General features: G+C 38.0%; 1 protein-coding gene across 4 annotated transcripts in view; it reads left to right on the top strand.

The window, feature by feature from the left end:
* Positions 1-22704, top strand: part of ARHGAP10 (Rho GTPase activating protein 10) — a 321716-nt gene that overhangs the window by 137556 nt on the left and 161456 nt on the right. The window lies entirely within an intron of this gene.

Below are 22704 nucleotides of genomic sequence, written 5' to 3'. Positions count from 1 at the left end.
ACATACAAAAGTAATTAATGCTTCCCCTTCCCTTAGAGGATGTGACCAAGTCTATGGCGTTGGTGCAGAGAGGGAAGAGCTATGCTTTACTTTCCAATAAATGGATTGAAGAGCAGGTGTGTAAAAGTGTGCCGTTAAGCACCATGATAAATTTGGTACCACCATGAAGAAGGCAGGTGGTTTAATAAGCATTTTGCCAAGAGTGGGAAAAAAAATGAAAGAGGATGTCATTGCGGAAGATGTTAAATTTCAAGCCAGCAAGGGCTGGTTCAGATACCTTAAGACATTCAGGCTGTCTAGTATAACTTGAACATATGTGTGTATATGCCCATAGTGGGCATTTGCTGAGTCCTAAGTGCCAGACAGTGCTCTCCATTCTTCCATGCTTTATCTCATTTTATCCTCATCACAGCCCTGTCAGGTAGGTATTATCCTTTTCATTTTATGATGGGAATCTGGAGGCATAGAGAGCTTGAGTGATTCTCCCAAGGGCATGTAGTTGGTAAGTGGAGGAGCTGAGATTTTGAGGCATTCTGAGATTTCTGAGAGGCATTCTGCCTCTAGAGCCCCTTCTGCTTCTTAGCCACGATGCTGTAAGTGAGTATTACCATGTAATTGTGACATTCCCTAAATAATTGAAAAAGGTGAATCAGCAGTGTTGTCTACTAGAAAATATGTAAATGTAGTTAATCTGATTTGCTTTGAAAGCAGGATACTCCTAGTACTTTCGTTTATTGTTTTATTCCAGTTCGTATTGTTTTTGCCTAACCCTATATTTTTTTCTAAGACCTGACCATGCCAAATGCACTTGGTCAACGATGATTCTTACTATGATTGTAAGCATTTCCCACTCTTGCCAGTGATCGATGAGGGATTACTGTGGAGTTACTTTCATTTATAAAGCAAAAGATAATACCTTATAAATAGGCTCTGAGAACTGGGGAAGACTTTAGAGGTGATCTGTTCTAGTGGTTTTTAAACTGTTTTATAAGGAACCCCCCTTTTCAAATAAAATTTTACATTTATATGTATATGAAACAAAAAAGTTGCCTTACTAAAGTGGGGCAAGGGGCCTGGATCTGTACTCTTTCAGTTTCCTTCTTCTTGCAGACATCTCTAATTTGCTTCTGCTGACACCCAGAGCTGCTTTCTGTGGCAGGGGTACCGCTAGTCTAGATAGATGGTTGAAGAAAGCCAGACGGAGGATCTGATGTCTAGTTGGTGACTGATGAATTATTTGGAGTCAGCTGGGGTTGAGACTCCTATTCCAGGCAGAGTGAATGGCATATCTGAGGGCCTGTAGGCAAGGGAGGGCGTAGCCCATTTGACATCCCCAGAGACACCAATGACACTGGAGCAGCCAGGAAGAGTGGGAGAAGAAGCTTGAGATGGGGGCAAGGGCCTGAGGTATTTTAGCTTAATACATTAAATGGTTTTAAGTAGAGTAGCAGGTGATACATTATACATTATATGTTTCAAGACTCACCCTGGCAGAGTAGAGACAGGTCTAGAGATGGCAACAGTAGGGGCCCTGGATTAGTGTTGGTAGATGTGGAAATGGAAGCTAAGGGATCCATTTGAGGGAGATGCTTAGAGCTAAGTTTAGAGACAAATTGGATGTTGGAGTAGGAAGTGAAGTAAAGGAAGTAAAGGAAGTGAAGGAAGGGAAGGTTTCTGGCTTAAGCAACTAGGTGGTGCCATTTACTAAGATGGAAAACCAAGGAGGCCCAGAGATGGATGGAGGATGATGAATTCAGCTGTGGTCATATTGAGTTAGATTGTTGTGGGTCATTCAGTAAGAAATCCATTGGCACCTAGGACATTGATCTGAGGATTAATGCAACAGTCTGCATAACTTGAGCCACAGAACTTGGCAGGTACATAGTGCAGAAAGGTGAACTGGGGGAGAGAAAAGCTGCAGAGGGTAGGGAGCTGTTTTTGCAGACAGAGGATAGAGAAAGAGAATGGGGGAGGGAGTGGTGTGTAGGATTGTGCAAGAAAAGCACTCCCCCCCCCCCCCCCACAGTAGCTGGAGAGAGAGAGAGAAAGAGTGAAAACACTCACAGGGGACTGAATAAGAAGTCTGTTCCCCACAACCATTGGCAGGAAGAAAGCAGAGAGTTTCAGTACCACCAGGATTCTACAAACAGTGGAGCGCAGAGTCTGAAGGTCTGGAACTCAGTGCCTGGTGGTGCTCTGGTGAGGAAGCAGGGAGAATCCCCAGGAGCAGGCATTGGAGTCTGTGGGGTCTGTGTGCCATAAGGGGAGAGGCAGTTTCCCTGCTTGCAGTGCATTTGGTAGAGGCCATAAACCTCCCCACAGGCAAAGGTCCCAGTGGACCCCAGAGAGCAGCCACGTTTGTTGGTATTGGGACAAAGATGCCAGAGTGAGGTGAAACCTGGCACTGACTGTGCTGTGGTTTGCCATAATCTCTGAACCTCTGACACTGCATGATCACAGGAATGTTTTGTGGGGCAAGCCGGCACCCAACCATTGCTCAGTGAGACCCTCCCCTAGAGAGTGAGCACGGGTCCAAGCCCCGGCGGTTTCTGAAGCATGTGGTTTTGAAACACAACCCCATCTGAGATAAAACTCTGGAGGGAGGTGCCGCCTAGCAGGCAGATGGCTTGGATGTAGACAGGGTAGAGGGGGAAGTTAGATGGAGGCCTGAGACAAAGGAAGGGTGCCTGATTGTGGGTCAGTGAGAGCGCAGAGTTCCTGTGCCAGAGACTAGGGAGCTGGAGAAACCATTTTCACCTCTCCTGCGCAGGCGCACCACACTGATCCACTCCAGTGAGCTGAGCAGCACCACTTAGTGGAGAATGGATTCGTTACACAAAGTCCCACCAAACTGTTCCCTCCAAGCACATTCTCTAGAAGACCAGCACAAGTCATTCCACTCACTTAGTGTACAGATTATAGAGGGCTTCATAGTTTCAGTTCTAGGGGAAACTGGGTTTCATTCTGTTCACTGGTTCATTTATTTGTTCATTTTCTTTGCATCTGTTTTTGCTTAATTGTTTTTCTTTTTTTCTGTTTCTTCCTCATTCTTGGATACAGAAAGAAAATATTATTTTTACTACTTTATTTTTTAGTTTTTTAAATTCTACTTCATTTTATTCTATTATATAATTATTTCTAATTTTTAAATTTTTTCTTTTTTTCCCCTTTTCTTCTTTTTCTGTATTCTATCAAGCTTCTTTCAACAAGCAGAGCAAAACATGTAGGATCCGTCTTCCTTTATTTGATTTTTGTTTTATTTTTAATTTAATTTTTTAATATTTTTTTTCCTCCAAAATGACGAATTGAAGGAATTTACCCCAAAAGAAAGAATAAGAAGAAATGACAGCCAGGGTCTTAACACAGGTATAAGCAAGATATCTGAACTAGAATTTAGAATCACAATAATAAGAATACTAGCTGGGGTTGAAGAAAAGCATAGAGTCCCTTTCTGTGGAGATAGAAGAAATAAAATCTAGTCAGGATGAAATTAAAAATGCTATAACCGAGATGCAATCTTGAATGAATGCCATGGTGGCCAGGCTGGGTGAAGCAGAGCAGTGAATCAGCAATTTAGAAGATAAAATTATGGGGAATAATGAAGCAGGAAAAAAAGGGGGAAACAAAGGTAAAAGATCATGATACAAGACTTAGAGAACTCAGTGACTTATTAAAAAGGAATAATATCCAAATCATAGGAATCATAGAAAATTAAGAGAGAGAAAAAGGGGCAGAAGGTTTATGTGAGCAAATTATAGTGGAAAACTTTCCTAATCTGGGGAAGGACACAGACCTCAAAATCCAAGAAGCACAGAGAACTCCCAGTGGATTCAACAATAACCAACCATCAACAAGGCATATCATTGTCAAATTCACAAAATACACAGACAAGGAAAGAATTATGAAAGCAGTAAGGGGGGAAAAGAGCCCTTAAACCTTTATGGGAAGACAGATCAGGTTTGCAGCAGACCTATCCACAGAAACTTGGCAGGCCAAAAAGGAGTAGCAGGATGTATTTAACATGCTGATTCAGAAAAAAATATGCAGTCAAGAATTATCCATCAAGGCTGTCATTCAGAATAGAAGGAGACAGAGAATTTCCCAGACAAAAACTGAAGGAGTTTGTGATGACTAAACCAGCCCTGCAAGAAATTTTAAGGGGGCCCTTTGGAGAAAAGACAAAACAAAAAAGAACAAAAGCAACAAAGGCTAGAAAGGACCAGAGAACACCATCAGAAATACCAACTCAACAGGCAACACAATGGTGCTAATTTCGTATCTTTCAGTACTTATTCTAAATGTTAATGGACCAAACACTTTAATCAAAAGACATAGGGTATCAGAATGGATAAGAATACAAGATCCATCTATATGTGCTTACAAGAGACTCATTTTAGACCTAAAGACACCTGCAGATTGAAAGTGAGGGGATGGAGAACCATCTATCATGCTAATGATCATCAAAAGAAAGCCAGAGTAGCCATGTTTATATCAGACAAACTAGATTTTAAAATAAAGACTGTAACAAGAGATGAAGAAGGGCATTATATTGTAATTAAGGGGTCTTTCCACCAAGAAGATCTAACAGTTGTAAACATTTATGCCCCCAAAGTGGTAGCACACAAATATATAAATCAATCACAAACATAAACTAATAGATGATAATACCATAATAGTTGGGGACTTCAACGCCCCATTTATAGCAATAGATCATCTAAACTGAAAATCAACAAGGAAACAATGGCTTTGAATGACACCCTGGACCAGATGGACTTAACAGATATATTCAGAACATTTCATCTTAAAGCAGCAGAATACATGTTCTTCTTGAGTGCACAAGGGACATTCTCCAGAATAGATCACATACTGAGTCAGAAATGAGCCCTCAACAAATACAAAAAGATCAAGATCCTACCTTGTATATTTTCAGACTATAACACTATGAAACTTGAAATCAACCACAAGAAAAAATTTGGAAAGACCATCAATACTTGGAGATTAAAGAACATCCTATTAAAGAATGAATGGGCTAACCAAGAAATTAAAGAGGAAATTAAAAAGTACATAGAAGTCAATGAAAATGAAAACACAACAGCCCAAAACCTTGGATATGGCAAAGGTGGTCATAAGAGGGAAGTAATCCAGGCCTTCCTAAAGAATGAAGAAAGGTCTCAAATACACAACCTAATCTTACATCTAAAAGAGCTGGAAGAAGAACAGCAAATAAAGCCCTAAAGCAGAAGACGGGAAATAACAAAGATTGGAGCAGAGATCAACGATATTGAAATAAAAAAGAACAGATCAATGAAACCAGGAAGTGGTTTGTTGAAAGAATTAACAAAATTGATAACTCCCTAGCCAGATTGCTCAAAAAGAAAAAAGAAAGGACCCAAATAAAGAAAATCATGATTGAAAGAGGAGAGATCAAACCAACACTGCAGAAATACAAATAATAATGAGAGAATATTATGAGCAATTATCTGCCAACAAATTGGGCAATTTGGAAGAAATGGACAAATTCCTAGAAATGTATAAACTACCAAAACTAGATCATTAAGAACTAGAAAATTTGAACAGACCCATAACCAGTAAAGAAATTGAATCAGTAATCAAAAATCTCCCAACAAACAAGAGTCCGGGGCTGGATGGCTTTCCAGGGGAATTCTGCCAAACATTTAAGGAAGAGTTAATAACTGTTCTTTTGAAGCTGTTCCAAAAAATAGAAATGGAAGGAAAACTTTCACACTTTTTTTCTACAAGGCCAGCATTACCTTGATTCCAAAACCAGACAAAGACCCCACTAAAAAGGAGAACTATAGACCAATTTCCCTGATGAACCTGAATGCAAAAATTGTCAACAAGATACTAGCCAACCGGATCCAACAATACATTAAAAAATTATACACCACGATCAATTGGGATTTATACCTGGGAGGCAGGGCTGGTTCAATATCTGCAAATCAATCAGTGTGATATATCACATGAATCAAAGAAAGGATAAGAACCACATGATCCTCTCAATAGATGCAGACAAAACATTTGACAAAATACAGCATCCTTTCTTGATAAAAACCTTCAAGACACTAGGGATAGAGGATCATATCTCAAGATCATAAAGGCCATATACGAAAAACTCACTGCTAATATCATCCTCAATGGAGAAAAACTTCAAACTTTCCCTGTAAGGTCAGGAACACAACAAGGATGTCCACTTTCACCACTGTTATTCAACATAGCATTGGAAGTCTAGCATGAACGAGACAATGCAAAGAAATAAAAGGCATCCCAAATCAGCAAGGAGGAAGTCAAACTTTCACCCTTCACAGATGATGTGATGCTCTATGCGGAAAACCCAAAAAGACTCCACCAAAAACTGCTAGACCTGATTGATGAATTCAGCAAAGTTGCAGGATATAAAATTCATTGTAAAGAAATTGGTCACATTTCTATACACAAATAATAAAACAGCAGAAAGAGAAATCAAGGAATCGATCCCCTTTTACAAGTGCACCAAAAACCATAAAATACCTAGGAATAGACCTAACCAAAGAGATGAAAAATCTATATACTGAAGACTATAGAAAGCTTATGGAAGAAATTGAAGGAGACACAAAATAATGGGAAAACATTCCATGCTCATGGATTGAAAGAACAGATACTGTTAGTGATGATACTTCCCAAAGCAATTTACATATTCAGTGCAATCCCTATCAAAATAATACCAGCATTCTTCACAGAGCTAGAACAAACAGTCCTAAAATTTGTGTGGAACCAGAAAAGAGCTCGAATAGCCAAAGAAATCCTGAAAAAGAAAACCAAAGCTGGAGGCATTACAATATCCAGACTTCAAGCTGTATTAGAAAGCTGTAAGCATCAATACAGTATGGTACTGGCACAAGAACAGATGCATAGATTAACGGAGCAGAATACAGAACCCAGACATGGACCCACAATCATATGGCCAGCTAATCTTTGACAAAGCAGGAAAGACTATCCAATGGAATAAAGACAGTGTCTTCAGCAAATGGTGCTGGGAAAACTGGACAGCGACATAAGAATGAACCTGGACCACTTTCTTAGACCGTACACAAAAATAAAGTAGATGAAAGTCCTGAATGTAAGGCAGGAAGCCATCAAAATCCTAGAGGAGAAAACAGGCAACAACCTTTTTGACCTTGGTTGCAGCAACTTCTTACTTGGCATATCTCCAGAGGCAAGGGAAATAAAGCAAAAATGAATGATTGGGACCTCATCAACATAAATAACTTCTGCACAGCAAAGAAGACAATCAGCAAAATAAAAGGCAACCAATGGAATGGGAGAAGATATTTGCAACTGACATATCACATAAAGGGTTAGTATCCAAAATCTATAAAGAACTTATCAAACTCTACACCCAAAAAACAAATAATCCAGTGAAGAAATGGGCAAAAGATATGAATAGGCACTTTTCCAAAGAAGACATCCAGACAGATAACAGATGCATGAAAAGCTGCTCCACATCACTCATCATCAGGGAAATACAAATCAAAACCACAATGAGATAGCACCTCATACCTGTCAGAATGGCTAAAATTAACAATTCAGGCAACAACAGGTGTTGGTAAGGATGCAGAGAAAGAGGAACCCTTTTGCACTGCTGGCTGGGAATGCAAACTAGTACAACCACTCTTGGAAAACAGTATGGAGGTTCCTCAAAAAACTAAAAATAGAACTACCTTGTGACCCAGCAATTGCACTCTCATATATCTACCCAGAAGATACTGAACAGGTGTACTGATTTTAAGGGACATATCCACCTCAGTGTTTATAGCAGCACTATTGACAAATAGTCGTAGTATGGAAAGAGCCCAAATGTCCATTGACTGATGAATGGATAAAGAAGGTGTGTGTGTGTGTGTGGGTGTGTGGTGTGTGTGTGTGTGTGTGTGTAAACACACACATAATGGAATACTACTAGGCAACCAACAAGAATGAAATATTGCCATTTGCAAGCAAAATAAGTCAGAGAAAAAATATCATGATTTCACTAATGTGGAATAAGAACAAAACAGATGAACATAGGGGAAGGGAAGCAAAAATAAGATAAAACAGAGAGGGAGACAAACCATAAGAGACTCTTGAATACCAGAGAACAAACTGAGGGTTGTTGGCAGGGTGTTCAGTGGGAGATGGTCTAATAAAGTGAGGGGCATGGCATTAAGAGAACACTTGTTGGGATGAGCACTGGGTGTTCTATGTGAGTGATGAATCACTGAAATTATTATAGACTGTTAAGTAACTTGGATTTAAATTAAAAGATAAAAAATACAGTGGGAAATGTGCATAGCACTTGGCAGCTTTAGCAGCATTTGACTTGTACTTACCTTCTACCTCCTGCAAATCATCTATCCCTTGACCTCCATGACTGAATCGTAGTGGTTGCCCCCAAATTTCTTGAATCTCTCCATATTCAGCTTTTGGTTATTTTATTTTTTTCCATTCATGTCATTACTTCTTTAAATGCTTATTTATTTTGAGAGAGACTACATGCATGAGTGGGTAAGGGGCAGAGGTGAGAGGGAGAGAGATGATATTGAGCAGGCTCCTGAACGGGGCTGGATCCCACGAACCATGAGATCACGACTTGATCTGAAATCAAGACTTGGACTGTTAACCGACTAAGACACTCAGGTGCCCCTTTGTTTTATTTATTTATTTTTATTGTTTAATTTTGAGAGGGTTCAGGCAGGGGAGGGGGCAGAGAGAGAGGGACACGGGGCAGAGAGCTTGATGTGGGGCTTGAATTCATAAACCCCAAGGTTGTGACCTGACCCGAAGTCAGACACTCAACCAGTTGAGCCACCCCGGGTTTCCCTCAGCTATTACATTTTTAATGTTTTTTCCTGTGGTTGTCTTTTCTTTTTCTGTCCATTCACCATGGTTTCATCCTCAAGGTGTATCACTCTATAGACTGTGTCTTTCTTTTTTTCTATGGTGTGAACTGCTTTTAGGAATCTCCATCTCCTTACATGGTATATTTCCAATTCTACTCCTTTCATAATTTTTGGTGATTTCGGTATTGCTTGAGATGATCCTTTTAGTGCTTTGCTTCTTGACTCCTTGAACTCCTCTCCTTCAGTCATCTTCTCCTTTACCCTACCTCAGCCATCACTGTCACAGTCATTGCTTAGATCTTGTCATTACAAGAACTGGCAACTTCTTTTGGATCTCAACTGCAAGTCTTTCTCTTTCTGACACTACTTTCTAGTGTTTTGTTTTTTTTTTTCTGGTAAGTTATCCTTAGATTCTCTCTAATCAGTTGAGCCTATTGTTTGTCAGTTTCCAGATACCCTCACTTCCTTCTTCACCTAGTTTAATTTCACAATCATCATAGTTATCTTTTAAATAAACTCTGTTACTCCTATCTTTGTTAGACTTGCTGGTACAACCCCAACTTTGAAGATTCACCTCTGCCTTCTATCTTCCTAGAGAGACATATTTAACCATGTTCACTGGGATCACTTCAAATTCATGATCACTAGCCCCACATGGGCTGTTAATTCTAACCACTAATTGTGTTAACGTTTTCTTAGTTCCTTCATTCTCTTGGTTGATGAATATTTCATATTTTCCTCTCTCTAAGCCTCCAACACTGTCTCTTTCCTGATAGTTTTGTGTCCTATTTAGCTGTGAAAGTAGAAGCAATTAGAAGAGATCACCCACTGCCTTTACACTCCTCCATCACCTTGCCCTTCTTCGTCACTGTGTGACCTGTGTTCCTGAGGCCAGTCTCTCTGTTCAGTTGTTTCTCATCCTCTCTCTCATCCTGTCTCTGCTATTCCGATTACCACTCAAGCAGTCTTCTTTCTTGTTAACATGAAGGTTGCCCTTTCTACTGGATTATTCTCATCAGCAAACAAAATATTCTTTTTTCAGCCATCTTGAAAAAATGCTCCTGCCATCACCAATGAAAAACGCTTGTTTTGACCAGTCTTCCCTTTTCTCTGCTGCTCATTTCTGTCCTGTCATAAGCAACAAAACTTCTTCAAAAGCTGTTATTTTAAGGTCTCAAATTTCCTTCTTTCTGTTCTCTTTTGAGCCTACTCCAGTCTGGCCTCTGCCTCTCTTCTCCACTGCACTTGTGTTTGTCAAGTCATCATCATCTCCATGTTCTACATCCAATAGTCAGCTCTCCTGTCCTCCCTGTTCTTTGCTGGCAGCAGCCTCTGACATGGCCAGACTCTCCTCCATGATGTACTTGCTTTACTTGTTCCAAAATATCATGCCCGCCTGTTTGTTTTCTATCCCCTCGTTGACTTTTCGTTTTTTAGACTCCTTTGCCAGTTCTCATTTCCCAGACCTCTTGATATTCAGGTTCTCTCATGTTCATCCTGGAGCTCTTCTCATTTTAACCCTTATGATCTTGTCTGGCTTCATGGTTTTAAATGCCATCCTTATGTTAGTAACTCCTGAATTTATTATCTCTACCAGGATCTTTTCCCTGAACTCGAGGTTCTTATCTAGCTGAAAACTCAGTATTGTTTTTGGGATGTCTAATAAGCATTTTTAACAGTGCAGAGGTGGGAGGTATTATTTTTTTTTAATCTTTCAAGAGTTCTTGGAACAAAAAAGATCTCTTTGTCGGATACAACATTTTATATAGGTATATTCAATCTTATGTAAATACCAATAGCATAGAAATATATTTTTTAAAGTAATACATACTTATTGTAAGTCTTTTTTTTAAAGCTTTTTGGTTAACTTGGAAAATAACTTTGTCTATGTGTCTCCTTGAGTCTTCAGGATTATGTTTCTTTTGAGTTAAATTATAGACTCCCATTGTCTTTGCTTAGTTCCTCATTTCTAAACAGGGAAACATTTATTCAGGTTTGATGTTACCAATGGATAGTATTTGTGGGGCCCGTGCCCTTAGGTTCCTGCCAACCCCCGTGTCAATGTGTTACTATTAGTCTCCCACTTCTGGAGCAAAGTCTGGAGGGTGAGTTAGTGTACTTTGAGGCCTCTACCCTAATTCTGGGGTTTTGAAAAGCTTATTTAGTGAAGAGTTTGCATGAGGTAGGCTCTTCTCTTGTCTATTTCTCCGATTCCTGGCCAAGTAGACTCCTGGGAATTATAAGTAATTTGTTCCTTGTCTGTTAGATTATGAATTCCATGAGGGTAGAAACCCTGTTTTAGGATTACTTGGTATTGCAATACCAAATGCAATGCTTTATGTGTGGTGGGCATTCACCAAATTTGTGTTGAATTAAATGAAATTGAATTGTTGCTTAGAAGTGGCAGAACTGGGATTAGATTCAATCAAGCAGTTGTCAGTTAGCCATCCTTTTCTTCTGTACCACACTGCAGTGCTGTGAGCTCTAACCCATTTTGGAGCAGGTGGGTGTCATAGATGGGTTTCTGATGGAAACCCATTTGTAGACAATTCCTGTTGGGTACCTACATATAAAATTTCATAGTTTATTGCATATGCCTGATATAAACATATTTTGTCTCCTTTCCTGGTATTGGTTTTTGCTTTTTTTTTTTATTTCTTGGATCAGAAAAGCAGTCAGGTAACATTGTGACAACAGGTAATACTTCATAAACTGCAGAATGGAGCCTGGGCTTGCATTTGATTTATGTAGATACAAATCAAGAGCTTTCATGTAATTGTTGTGTGAGTCTGAATCAGGTTTGATTGCACTGAACAGAAAAAACTCAAGATGGCTTAAATAATGCAGTAGTATTTTTTTTTCTCGTTTGGGAAAACAGAGGAGTTTAGATCAGGGTGGGCATCATGTCTCCTGATGTCAGATCTTGTTCCTTCGTGTGCATGACTTTTTTTCCCAGTCACCTGAGGTCCAGGATGCCTGATCTCACTTATATAGCACTGTCTCTTATCGTAGGAACATTTTCCAGAGGTTGAACGTAGCTCTTTTGATCACGTAATACTAACCTGAATGGAGTTGTATGGTTATACCTTGTTGCACGGGAGGCTGGGAAATGCTGAAGCAGGGAAATTGTGTCTTTTGTTACCAACATCCATGTGCTATTGTAATACTTGGGGAATCTATCACTGACAATGAAGGAGAGAATGGTTGAGGATGGGGGTCCAGGTAGCCATTACCACTTTGATTATCAGTGTAAAATGGATATGTGCTTCATTCTCCTCCTTTCATTTCACCAGTTTACTTTGACTGTTTCAGCTAAGAATATTTAGGAACACATGTGCTGAGAATACCATCCAAAAAGTGAAAAGACAACCCACAGAATGGGAGAAAATACTTCAAATGGTAAATCTGATAAAGGACTTGTATCCAGAAAATATAAATAGCTCTTACCACTCAATAATAAAAGGACAAGTAGCCCAGTTAAAAAATGGGTAAAAGATTTAAATTTGACCTTTTTTTCAAAGAAAACATACAAATGGCTGATAAGCACATGAAAAGACGCTTAATGGCATTAGCCCTTAAGGCATAAGCCGCAATGAGACACTTCGCACTCACTAGGATGGCTGTAATTAAGACATGAGATAATAACTAGTATTGGTGAGGATGCAGTGACATTGGGGCCGTCATACACTGATGGTAGAAATCTAACAGGGTGTAGCCGCTTTGGGAAGCATTTTGGCAGCTTTTCAAAAAGTTAAGCATTAAGTTATCATGTGACTCAGAAATTCTGCTTCTAGTTATATATGCAAGAGAAATGGAAACGTATGTCTGCATAAAAATCTTGCATGTGAATGCCCATAGCAGCATTATTCATAATAGTTGAAATGTAGAAACAACTCAGATGTCTGTCAACTAATGAATGGGTAGATAAAGTGTGCTCTATTCATACAACAAAATATGATTTGGTAATAAAAAGGAAGGAAGAACTACCATGTGCTGTAATGTGGAATAGCCTTGCAAACAGCAGGCTTAGTGAAATAAGTGAGTCACAAGAGACTATATATCATAGGATTATATTTATATAAAACATCCAGGACAGGCAAATCTTTACTGGAGTAAAGTAGATTAGAGGCTGCCTAGGGCAGTGGTTTTCAAGGGAAATGGACACTAACTGCTAATGGGTTTGGAATATTTGGGGGGAGGTGATGAAAATGTTCTGAAATTGATTTTGGTGAGGGTCATACAACTCTTTGAATATATTAAAAGCTGTTGAATTATATACTCTAGGTGAATTTTGCAGTGTGAATTATATTTCAGTAAAGCTTATTAAAAGGAACACAGCTGCAAATAAAGACCATAAAGAAAGAAAGCCTTCAAAAATGATATAAACATTCCTTACTTCATGCCAGCCACATGTCAAATACCACGGGCTGTGAAGTGATCACGTCACTCATTTTAGGTGGGAGAAGAGGATTTTGTGCAGTTATTTTCTCTATGGCAAGCTGTAGTCTGTCAGAAGAGGCAGCTTTCTTTAAAGGATGAAACACAGTCCCCTTCCTCCTGCCCCAACAGTTTTGTTACATAACATGCTTTGAGCTTCCTTCGCAAGCTCACAACATGCCACACTGTGCTGTGACCCCCACACATTTGCTTGATAAATAATTACCATTGTGTGAGGTTCTCCCACACATCACATTCAGGCACTGCTTCAAGAAAATGCTTCCCATTTTGCTCTCAACCTGACATTTCGGATATTCTGTTTGGTTTGATTTTTGCCTGGTTCCCAGTGTATCACTCTTGCAGGATGGCAAGATAACTTCTTACTTTTTATTTTATTTTTTTAAATTCATTTTTAATGTTTATTTATTTTTGAGAGAGAGAGAAAGAGACACGAGCAGGAGAGGAGCAGAGAGAGAGGGAGACACAAAATCCGAAGCAGACTCCAGGCTCCAAGCTGTCAGCACAGAGCCTGATGCAGGACTCAAACTCACGGACTGCGAGATCATGACCTGAGCTGAAGTCTGATGCTCAACCGACTGAGCCACCCAGGCGCCCCTGTACTTTTTTACTTTTATAATTCACTCATTTATGTTTTCACGATGGCAGGGGGTGGAGGCAGTGACCTAAGTATCTGGAGCAATATGTGTTTTATAATGCTGCTACACCAAAGAGTTTATTTAGCAGCTATGTGCGTGGCACTTTATTGTTTGTCACTTTAAAAGAGTGAGTTAATAACATGTTGCTCCAGAAGCCCATGCAGTTGAGCTGAATAATAATGTTTCTGTAGTACATTAACTGTAGTAATATTTGTAAGTATCTCATAGAGCATGTCACTCAGGCAGCTAAGCAATCATAGACCGTTTGGCACTAAGGTTGCGAGAATAAGAAACTAAAAGGCCTGACCTGAAGAGAACTCACAGACCAAGAGTGTTTACAAACAAATAACAGTTCAGAGGTCTAAGGTACTTTGGGAGCTGTGAAGGAGTAGGAGTAGGGCTGGCTGCATAAGCTTACTAGAAAAATTGATTGTTAAATTGGATCCTGAAGGTTTGGTAACAGTTTGGAAACTCAGAGGAAGGGTTGCCCAAGGCAGAAAGAATCCTAGGAGGTCTTAGAAAACATAATGAGAAAATCCTTTAAGTCCGGTTCTCAACTGAGAAATTGTGCCCAGAGACATTGTGATTGTCACAACTGTGATTGTCACTGCTGACACCTAGTGGATAGAGGCCAGCCCTGGTGCTAAATATGTAGCATGTTCTGTAACAAAGTATCATCTGGTTGAGTATGTTGGGAGTGTCGCTGTTGAGAAGCTCTGCTTTAAAGCCTTTGAAAAGACCACTCCAACACATTTGTGGGATTGAATGCAATTTTTTTTACATGTATATTTATGAGATGTATATTTTGTTAAATTTTTTAAATATTTAATTTGAGAACAAGGGAGAGAGAGAGAAAGGCATGGAGAGAATCCCAAGCAGGCTCCATGCTGTCAGTGCAGAGCCTGAGGTGAGGCTTGATCTCACAAACCACGAGATCATGACCTGAGCCGAAATTAAGAGTTGGACACTTAACCGGCTGAGCCAGCCAGGCTCTCCTATGAGATTTGTATTTCAATGAAAAAAAGTATAACAGCTTAATTGGTTATAGAGCAGGGGATGAATAAAGCCAGAATGCGAAGGGATCTGTGTGGCTTTATCCTGTCAGTGCTGGTGCATAGTTCAAGAATGCTTAGACTTCAGTGTAGAGAGAATAGAAATGGAATTCATTTTAAAAGAATTTAGGTGGAATTGTTAGAAAACGGATTGCATAGAATTAGAAGCAAGTTTTGTATATAGGCCGTGTGTTTTTCACAGAGTGTAAGATTTTGCTCTAGGATGGTAGTTGCCAGTGGCATACCGAAAGGCATTTTGCTTTCTCTTTGAGAGAGATGGAGAGAGCGTCAGTGAGCGCCCCAGCAGGGGAGAGGGGCAGAAGGAGAGGGAGGGAGGGAATCCCAAGCAGGCTCCACACCCAGTGTGGAGTTCGAGTGGGGCTCGAACTGGGAGATCATGACCAAAGCCGAGATTAAGAGTCTGATGCTTAACCTGCTGAGCCACCCAAGGGACCCCCGAAAGACATTTTATACGGGTTCTAATATTTAAATGTTTTAAAGTTTATTTATTTTAAGACAGAGGGAGGGAGGGGGCAGAGAGAGAGAGAGAGAGAGAGAGAACATGAGTGAGGTAGGGGCAGAGAGAGAGGGAGAGAAAATTCCAAGCTGTGTTAGTGAGAGCCCGATGTGGGGCTCAAACTCACGAACCAATCTTTAAATGGACATTAATATGAATTTATTCTTAAAATGCTTGCTGAAGGACATTGGAATGTGAATCATAGAAGAGTTCTTAGCTTTTATGAATAAAGTTATAATGAACAGTTGTATACAAGGGTTTTTGTGGACACATATTTTCATTTCTCTTGGTTAAATACCTTAGAGTGGGATTGCTGGGGTGTGTGTACATATATATTTACGTATATTTGGCTTTTTAGGAAATTGATAGTTTTTCAGAGTAGTTTAATCCTCCTGCCAGCAATATATGAGAGTTCATATAGGGTAGTTGCTCTACCCTCTTAGCAACCTTTGATTATGTTATCTTTTTCATTTTAGCTAATTATGGCTAGTGATGTTTAATACTTTTTCATGTGCTTTTTGCCCATTTATATTTCTTCTGTTGTCAACTGTCTATTCAAATCTTTTGCACATTTAAAAACTTATATTGTTGGTCTTTTTGTTATTAGATTCGTAGGAATTATTTTAAGCAGTCTGGATACAAATCCTTCATCAGTTATATCAGTTTTGAATATTTTCTCTAACCTGTGGTTTGCGTATTTATTTTCTTAAGAGTGCTTTTTGATTAGAAGAACATCTACTTTTGGTCAAGTTGAATTACTGTTTATGTTCATGAGAGAGAGTGTGTGTTATGTTTTTTTGTTTTGTTTTTTGTTTTCCCTGCAATATCTTTGTCTTATTTTGATGTCAGGGTTATGGTGGCTTCAAAAAGTGTTAGAAGGTTTTCCATGCTCCTGATATTTGAACATGTCTCTATAATACTGGTATTATTTCTCCCTTAAGTGTTTGAGAGAATTCACCTGTGAAGCCCTCTTGGTCTAGCGTTTTCTTTGTGTGAAATTTGAAAATTCTGAATTAAATTTAGTGAGTAAAGAGATACTTAGATTTTCTGTTTTTCCTGTTTTGCTAAATTGTGGTTTTCAAAGATTTATTTCTTCTAAGCTGTTGACTTTATTAGTATGTATATCTTCATAATATCCTTTTCTTATTCATATTTGTAAGATCTGTAGTGATACTTCATTTCTAATTCCTCATATGGGGATTTTTTTTTTTTTTTTTGAGAGAGTTGGGGTGGAGGGGCAGAGGGAAAGACAGGGAGTCCTAAGCAGATTTCGTGCTCAGCTGGAGCCTGATGTGGGGCTTGATCCCAGGACCCTGGGATCATGACCCAGGCCAAAATCAAGAGTTGGATATCCAACCGACTGAGCCACCCAGGTACCCCTGGGAATTTTTGTTTCATTGTTTTGTGATATCTTGCCTAGCTCTTTACCAATTTTGTTAATTTTTTTTTCAGATAACCCATGTTGTCTGTTTTATATTTTATTGGTTTCTGCTTTTATTTTCATACATTTCATTTACTTTGGATTTAATTTGTTTTTCTTTTAATTGCTTCTTAAGATGGAAGTGTTGATTTTTCCATTTTATTTTTGAATGTAGACATTTAATCTATACTTTTCCTTATAAGGACTGCTTTAGTTTGCATCTTACAATTTGTTTTGTATTCTAAAAATTAAAAAAAAAAGTTCATGTATTTTTGAGAGAGCACAAGCAGGGGAGGGGCTGAGAGAGAGAGGGTGATAGAGGATCTGAAGCAGGCTCCATGTTGACAGCAGAGGGTCCAGTGTGGGACTTGAACTATGAACCGTGAGATCATGACCTGAGCTGCAATCTGATGCTTAACTGACTGAGCCACCCAGGTGCCCCTGCATTCTACAGATTTTTATGTGCAGTGTTTCATTGTAATTCCATTCCAAATATTTAAAATTGTGTGTGTGTGTGTGTGTGTGTGTGTGTGTGTGTGTGTGAGAGAGAGAGAGAGAGAGATTTGGACAAATTTTAACCTAAGTATTATTTAGAAATATGTTTTAAAAGTTCCAAATGGTTGGGGTTTTTTTCTATGTGTATTATTATTGTTTTTCTATTACTTTCAATAATTTTCTGTTTTTCTTTAGTACTCTTTTGGCCAGAGAACATACTTTATTTTACTAGGAAGTTTACTAAACTTGCTTTACTATCCTAAATGTGGTCTTATTGAGTAAATGTTCCATGTGCACTTGAGATCAGTGAGTTTTCTGCTGTTGTTGGATGTAGTTTTCTCTAAATGTCAATTAGAGCAAGTTAGTAATAGTGTTGCTCAAATCATCTAAATTGTTTTGATTTTTTACTATTGTTCTGGCAGTTACTAAACTAAGGATGTTAAAATCTCCATGGTTAGAATTTGCCTGTTTCCCTTTAATTTTGCCAGTTTTTATTCCATGTATTACATATTTGGGAATTTTGTGTGTATGCAGATTTATGATTGTTATGTCTTTCTGATGAAATGTCCCTTTTGTCATTATGAAATCTCTGTTTCTAATAATCTTTATTTTGAAACTTACCTTGTTTGATATTAATGTAGGCACCCTGGCTTTCTTATGCTCAGTGTTTACTTGGCATATGTTTTTTAATCTTTTTCCTTTTACCTGTACTAAACTTTCTTTTTAACAAATAGCATATTACTGAGTCCTGAATTAAATCCAGTCTCTTTGTCTTTGCCTTTTAATCAGGGTTTTAATTTATGTATAATGTAATTATTGATTTGTATGGGCTTATGTTTACCATCTAAGTTTTTGTTTTCTATTTGTCTAATTTGTTCTTTGTTCTTCTGTTCCTATTTTGCTTTCTTTTTAATGAATTGAGTCTTTTTTTTTTTTTTTTTTTAGTATTCTATTTTCTGTTTTTAGTTATGCCTCGTTGTATGTGCCTTTTTAAGTAGTTGTCTTAGGGAGTTTAACATGCATTTTTAAATTCTTAAAGTATCTACCTTTCCTAAACAATATAAAACCCTTACAACAGTAGACTTCTAATTACCATCCTTTTGCCTTCTGTGCCCTTATTATTATATATATTTAATTCTATGTATGCTATGAACCCAATATATACAACTACTTTTACTTTATGAAATCAGTAACTAGTAATTTTAAGGATATTAGGTATCTTATTTACATATGTGTATGTGGTTTTCTTGTCCTTTTTAATACCAATATATTTGTCCATTTTTTTATTTTCTTCATTTTTTTTTTTCCTACAGAACTGAGTTTCTATCTTGTGCCATTTGCCTTAAGTCCCTTAGGCTCATTTAATCTGAGCATTTCTTGTAATACAAGTTTGCTGGAAAAGAATTCTTTCATGTTTCCTTTGTCTGAGATGTCTTTATTTTGCCTCCATTTTGATGGATACAGATTTCTAGATTAATAGGCTTTATTTTCCCTAGCACTTCAAAGAAGTCATTTCATTTTCTTCACTCCTCCTATTTTTTAAATCATGATTAATGATCCATCTTTTTTACTATTCCCCTATATGCTGTCTTTGTCCTGTGCTGCTTCTAAATTTTTTTTTTTTTTTTTTTTTTTGGCGGTGTGCATAGGTGTGGCTTTGTTTCATCTTGCTTTGGGTTCTTTGAAGTTTTTGGATATGTGGGTTGATATTTCATAGCAGGTTTAGAAAATCGAAGTCCTTATTTCTTCAAATACTTATTCTGCCATTTTCTCTTTCTTCACTTTCTGGAGACAGTTACATTGTCTCTGACCGTTTGGAATTTGTTTTGGTTGTACTGGCAGGATTTTGATTTACGGAAGTGATTGAGAGATGACAAGGAGAGACTAATGGCAGTAGAAGACTATTTTATTAATTATAGTTTCCAAGAGAAGAGGACTTGCCATGCCATATGGGGCCACGTGGGGAATGCCAGGTTTTGGTTAGAAGTCAGGAAGAAGTGAGGGAAAATCCTAGATCAATCTTTACTGGAGTTTCTGCAAAAGAGGCCAGGTAGAGAAGGGGAAGCAATTTAGGATTGGCTACTTTGAATAGTAGTGGTGGGCTCTTTCCTATGGGGATGGTTGTCCTGGGGTGATATAGGGCAGAGGAAACACTGTTTTTAGTGTTTTTTGTGAGTGAAAGTCAGATAAAAGAGTTGGTTACAGACACAGACTCAGGATTGGTTGGTTTGTATCTGAAATGTGTCCTCATCCTCCTGAATTCTTTATCACTGTTCCTTTATTTTCCATTTCATGCATATCCATTTGTCTCTTTTAAATGGTTTTCATTTCTTTTCTGAAATTTCCATCAGTTTATGTATGTTGGCCATCTTTTGTACTGAATCCTTTAACATGCATATAGTTCATTAGGGTGTTTTTGTTGTTGTTTTTGTTTGGTTGTTTGTTTTTCAGTCATTTTAGTTCTCTGATCTGTATTTCAGCACTATGATTTTGTAGGGTTTCTATCCTGTTGTTGGGGTAGAACTATGTTCTCTTACAACTTTCTTAGTTCTAAAGTAGTAGTTCTCTAATGATTAATGGCTTGAATTAGCTTTTATTAGAGGAAATAATCCTACTTCTGACTGTATCATTGCTTAACTGCTCTATTTGAAACCTTTTTATTATTATTGTTATTATTATTATTATTTTTGGTGGGTAGAAGAAAGAAGTTATTATAGTCTTTACCCTCAGTAAAATCAGGCAGCTTGCTTTGGTCATTTCTGGAAACATGTAAGATTCATAGACTTGTACTTAAAAAACTTTTTTCCTCAGCAATCCTTCTGTGAAACTGATTATCACAGCTACCTTTCTATAACTTTAGAGTGTTTTGTTTGGCTTTGCCAGTTTCCCCTTCACATAGTAAAATTTAGTGCATGATTTACAACATGCTGGTCTAGTTTTTTTCCTTTTCCTTTTCAATATTCCTTTTAGTAAAACATTAGAATATTCCTGATTGTTGCTATAGTAAGTTTTGATAGCTGCTGCTTATTTTTTCCTTAATTTCCCTATTTATGATATCACATTAATTGATATCTCATAAATGCCTTGTGAACATTTCTTTCTATTTTTATATTTTCTTAATTTACGAACTCATTGATCTATCGTGTAGAATATAAGGAAAACACATGTCTTCCACCGCTTTGATAGAACTATAAAAAATGGAGTTGAAAGAGAATACAGGGTCAAACGTAGAATACAGATAATAGCTCTCTAGATTGCTTCTCATGTATGGACCTTGGTAGTGCTTAATAGTGCCTATTTTTTTTAATGAGTGAATGAAGAAAACATGAATTGCTTTAACAAGAACTTTTTTAACTTAAGTGCGTGTTTAAGAAAACATGAATTGCTTTAACAAGAACTTTTTTAACTTAAGTGCGTGTTTATTTTTTATTATTTTTTTAAGTTTATTTTTTTTTAAGGAGAAAGCACAAGCAGGGGTGGGGCAGAGAGAGAGGGAGACACAGAATCTGAAGCAGGCTCCAGGCTCTGACCTGTCAGCACTGAGTCCGATGGGGGGCTCGAACCCACAAACCATGAGATCATAACCTGAGCTGAAGTTGGACACTTGACTGACTGAGCCACCCAGGTGCCACTTAAGTGTTTCTTTTCAGTTCAGTTTTGTACCTTGTGCTCTACAGACAACAGTTATGGTTTTAAGAAAAGATAGACTATCGTGGCAAGTTGCTCTCTTTTCCTTTGTCTGTTTTTTCTTCATGGAGCTCCTGCTGTTGACTTTGTATTTGCTAAGAATTAGTTTTGCTTACTGTGCATGACGATAAATTACTCAGAGTTTAGCACAATGTCTAGCACACAGTATGTACTCAGATGTTACTTTGGTTGAAATGAATTATCAGATGAGGAAGAGAATGTTGTGTCCTCTGTGAACCAGTGTAATGCATTGCAGCAATATTGGCTCTAACTACCAAAAATTAGAACTTTGTCCATTCTAGTTCCAGCTCCAACGCAGTCACTGATGTTGTTACCTAATGTTGTCACCTAATGGAGTCACTAATGTTATTGAAGATATAATTGCTCTTTTTATATAATTGTGAACAATCTATCTCACACACTAAAATTTTCTATTCTTGGCTATCCATATATTCACCATGTCGTTCTATGTATCCATTAAATTTCATGAGTAAGCCATGTCTTTGTCTCAAAAACTAAAGAGTTTTTATGGTTTAACAATGAGATGCTGTTAATACTGGAGTTTAAAATGTGTCCAATGCTTCCTAAAGTCTCATATTTGCCAAGTGATTTCCTAGCAATTGATTATTAAAAAAAGAAACTTAAGAAATTAAGAATGTTTAAAACTTTTTAAAAAATTTTATTTATTTATTTTGAGAGAGAGTGCATGCGTGCACTGGGGAGGGCAGAGAGAGAGAATCCCAAGCAAGCTCTGTGCTGTCAGTGCAGAGCCCAACTTGGGGCTCCATCTCGCAAACTATGAGATCGTGACCTGAGTCTAGATCAAGAGTCAGCTGCTTAACTGAGCCACCGACTTACCCCTAAAACACGTTGTAGTGCATTGTTTTTTTCCTACACTAATGTTTTGGGGGGGGGTGAAGCAAATGGGGGATGAGTGTGAGTCATGTCTGTGATGGGATGGGAACTCAGCTTTATATAATATTAGTGACTGATCCCTGTATATTGTACATATGAAGTCTTCTGATAATGTGTCCTGTGATGAATTAATTCTCAAAAGGGAAATTGTTTTGAGTTACCATGTTATCATTTGGCAAATGTAAACAGAAATAGAATTCTTTCTTTATAGCTGATATATTTCTGTTTAATCTCTCATCTTTCAATAAGTTTGCTTTTTCTCTGCTGTATTCCATAAAGGGCTAGGTGGCTCAAGTCTGAGTCATTGTTCTTGGAGACAAGGCATATACTTTAGTTTTTATGCCACATTGGATTTTTATCCAGATGTACTGTGGCTGTTTCATCTGAAGCCTGACAATTTTTTTTTTCTACTGTGCTATCTATAATTCTAGCTCATAACTCTTTAGACTCTTCATCATTCAACACTTTTTTCCTGTGTTTCAAGTTGCCACCAGAACCAGTCATTCTTTCTCTTATCTGTGTCTCTGTTTGCCACTGTATGTGAATATCCCACCATGTCCATGTGGTAAATATTCTTTCTCCTCACATATCAACGGAGAACCTTAGGGGAAAATAAAAAGGAACTCGAAAGTGCAGGAATTTCATCTGG

Source organism: Panthera pardus, unplaced genomic scaffold (genome assembly GCF_024362965.1).
Source record: "Panthera pardus isolate Hobbes unplaced genomic scaffold, ASM2436296v1 HiC_scaffold_13, whole genome shotgun sequence".
Lineage (NCBI taxonomy): Eukaryota > Metazoa > Chordata > Mammalia > Carnivora > Felidae > Panthera > Panthera pardus.
The sequence above is the reverse complement of the archived record's forward strand: the minus strand, read 5'-3'. Positions and strand labels throughout refer to the sequence as shown.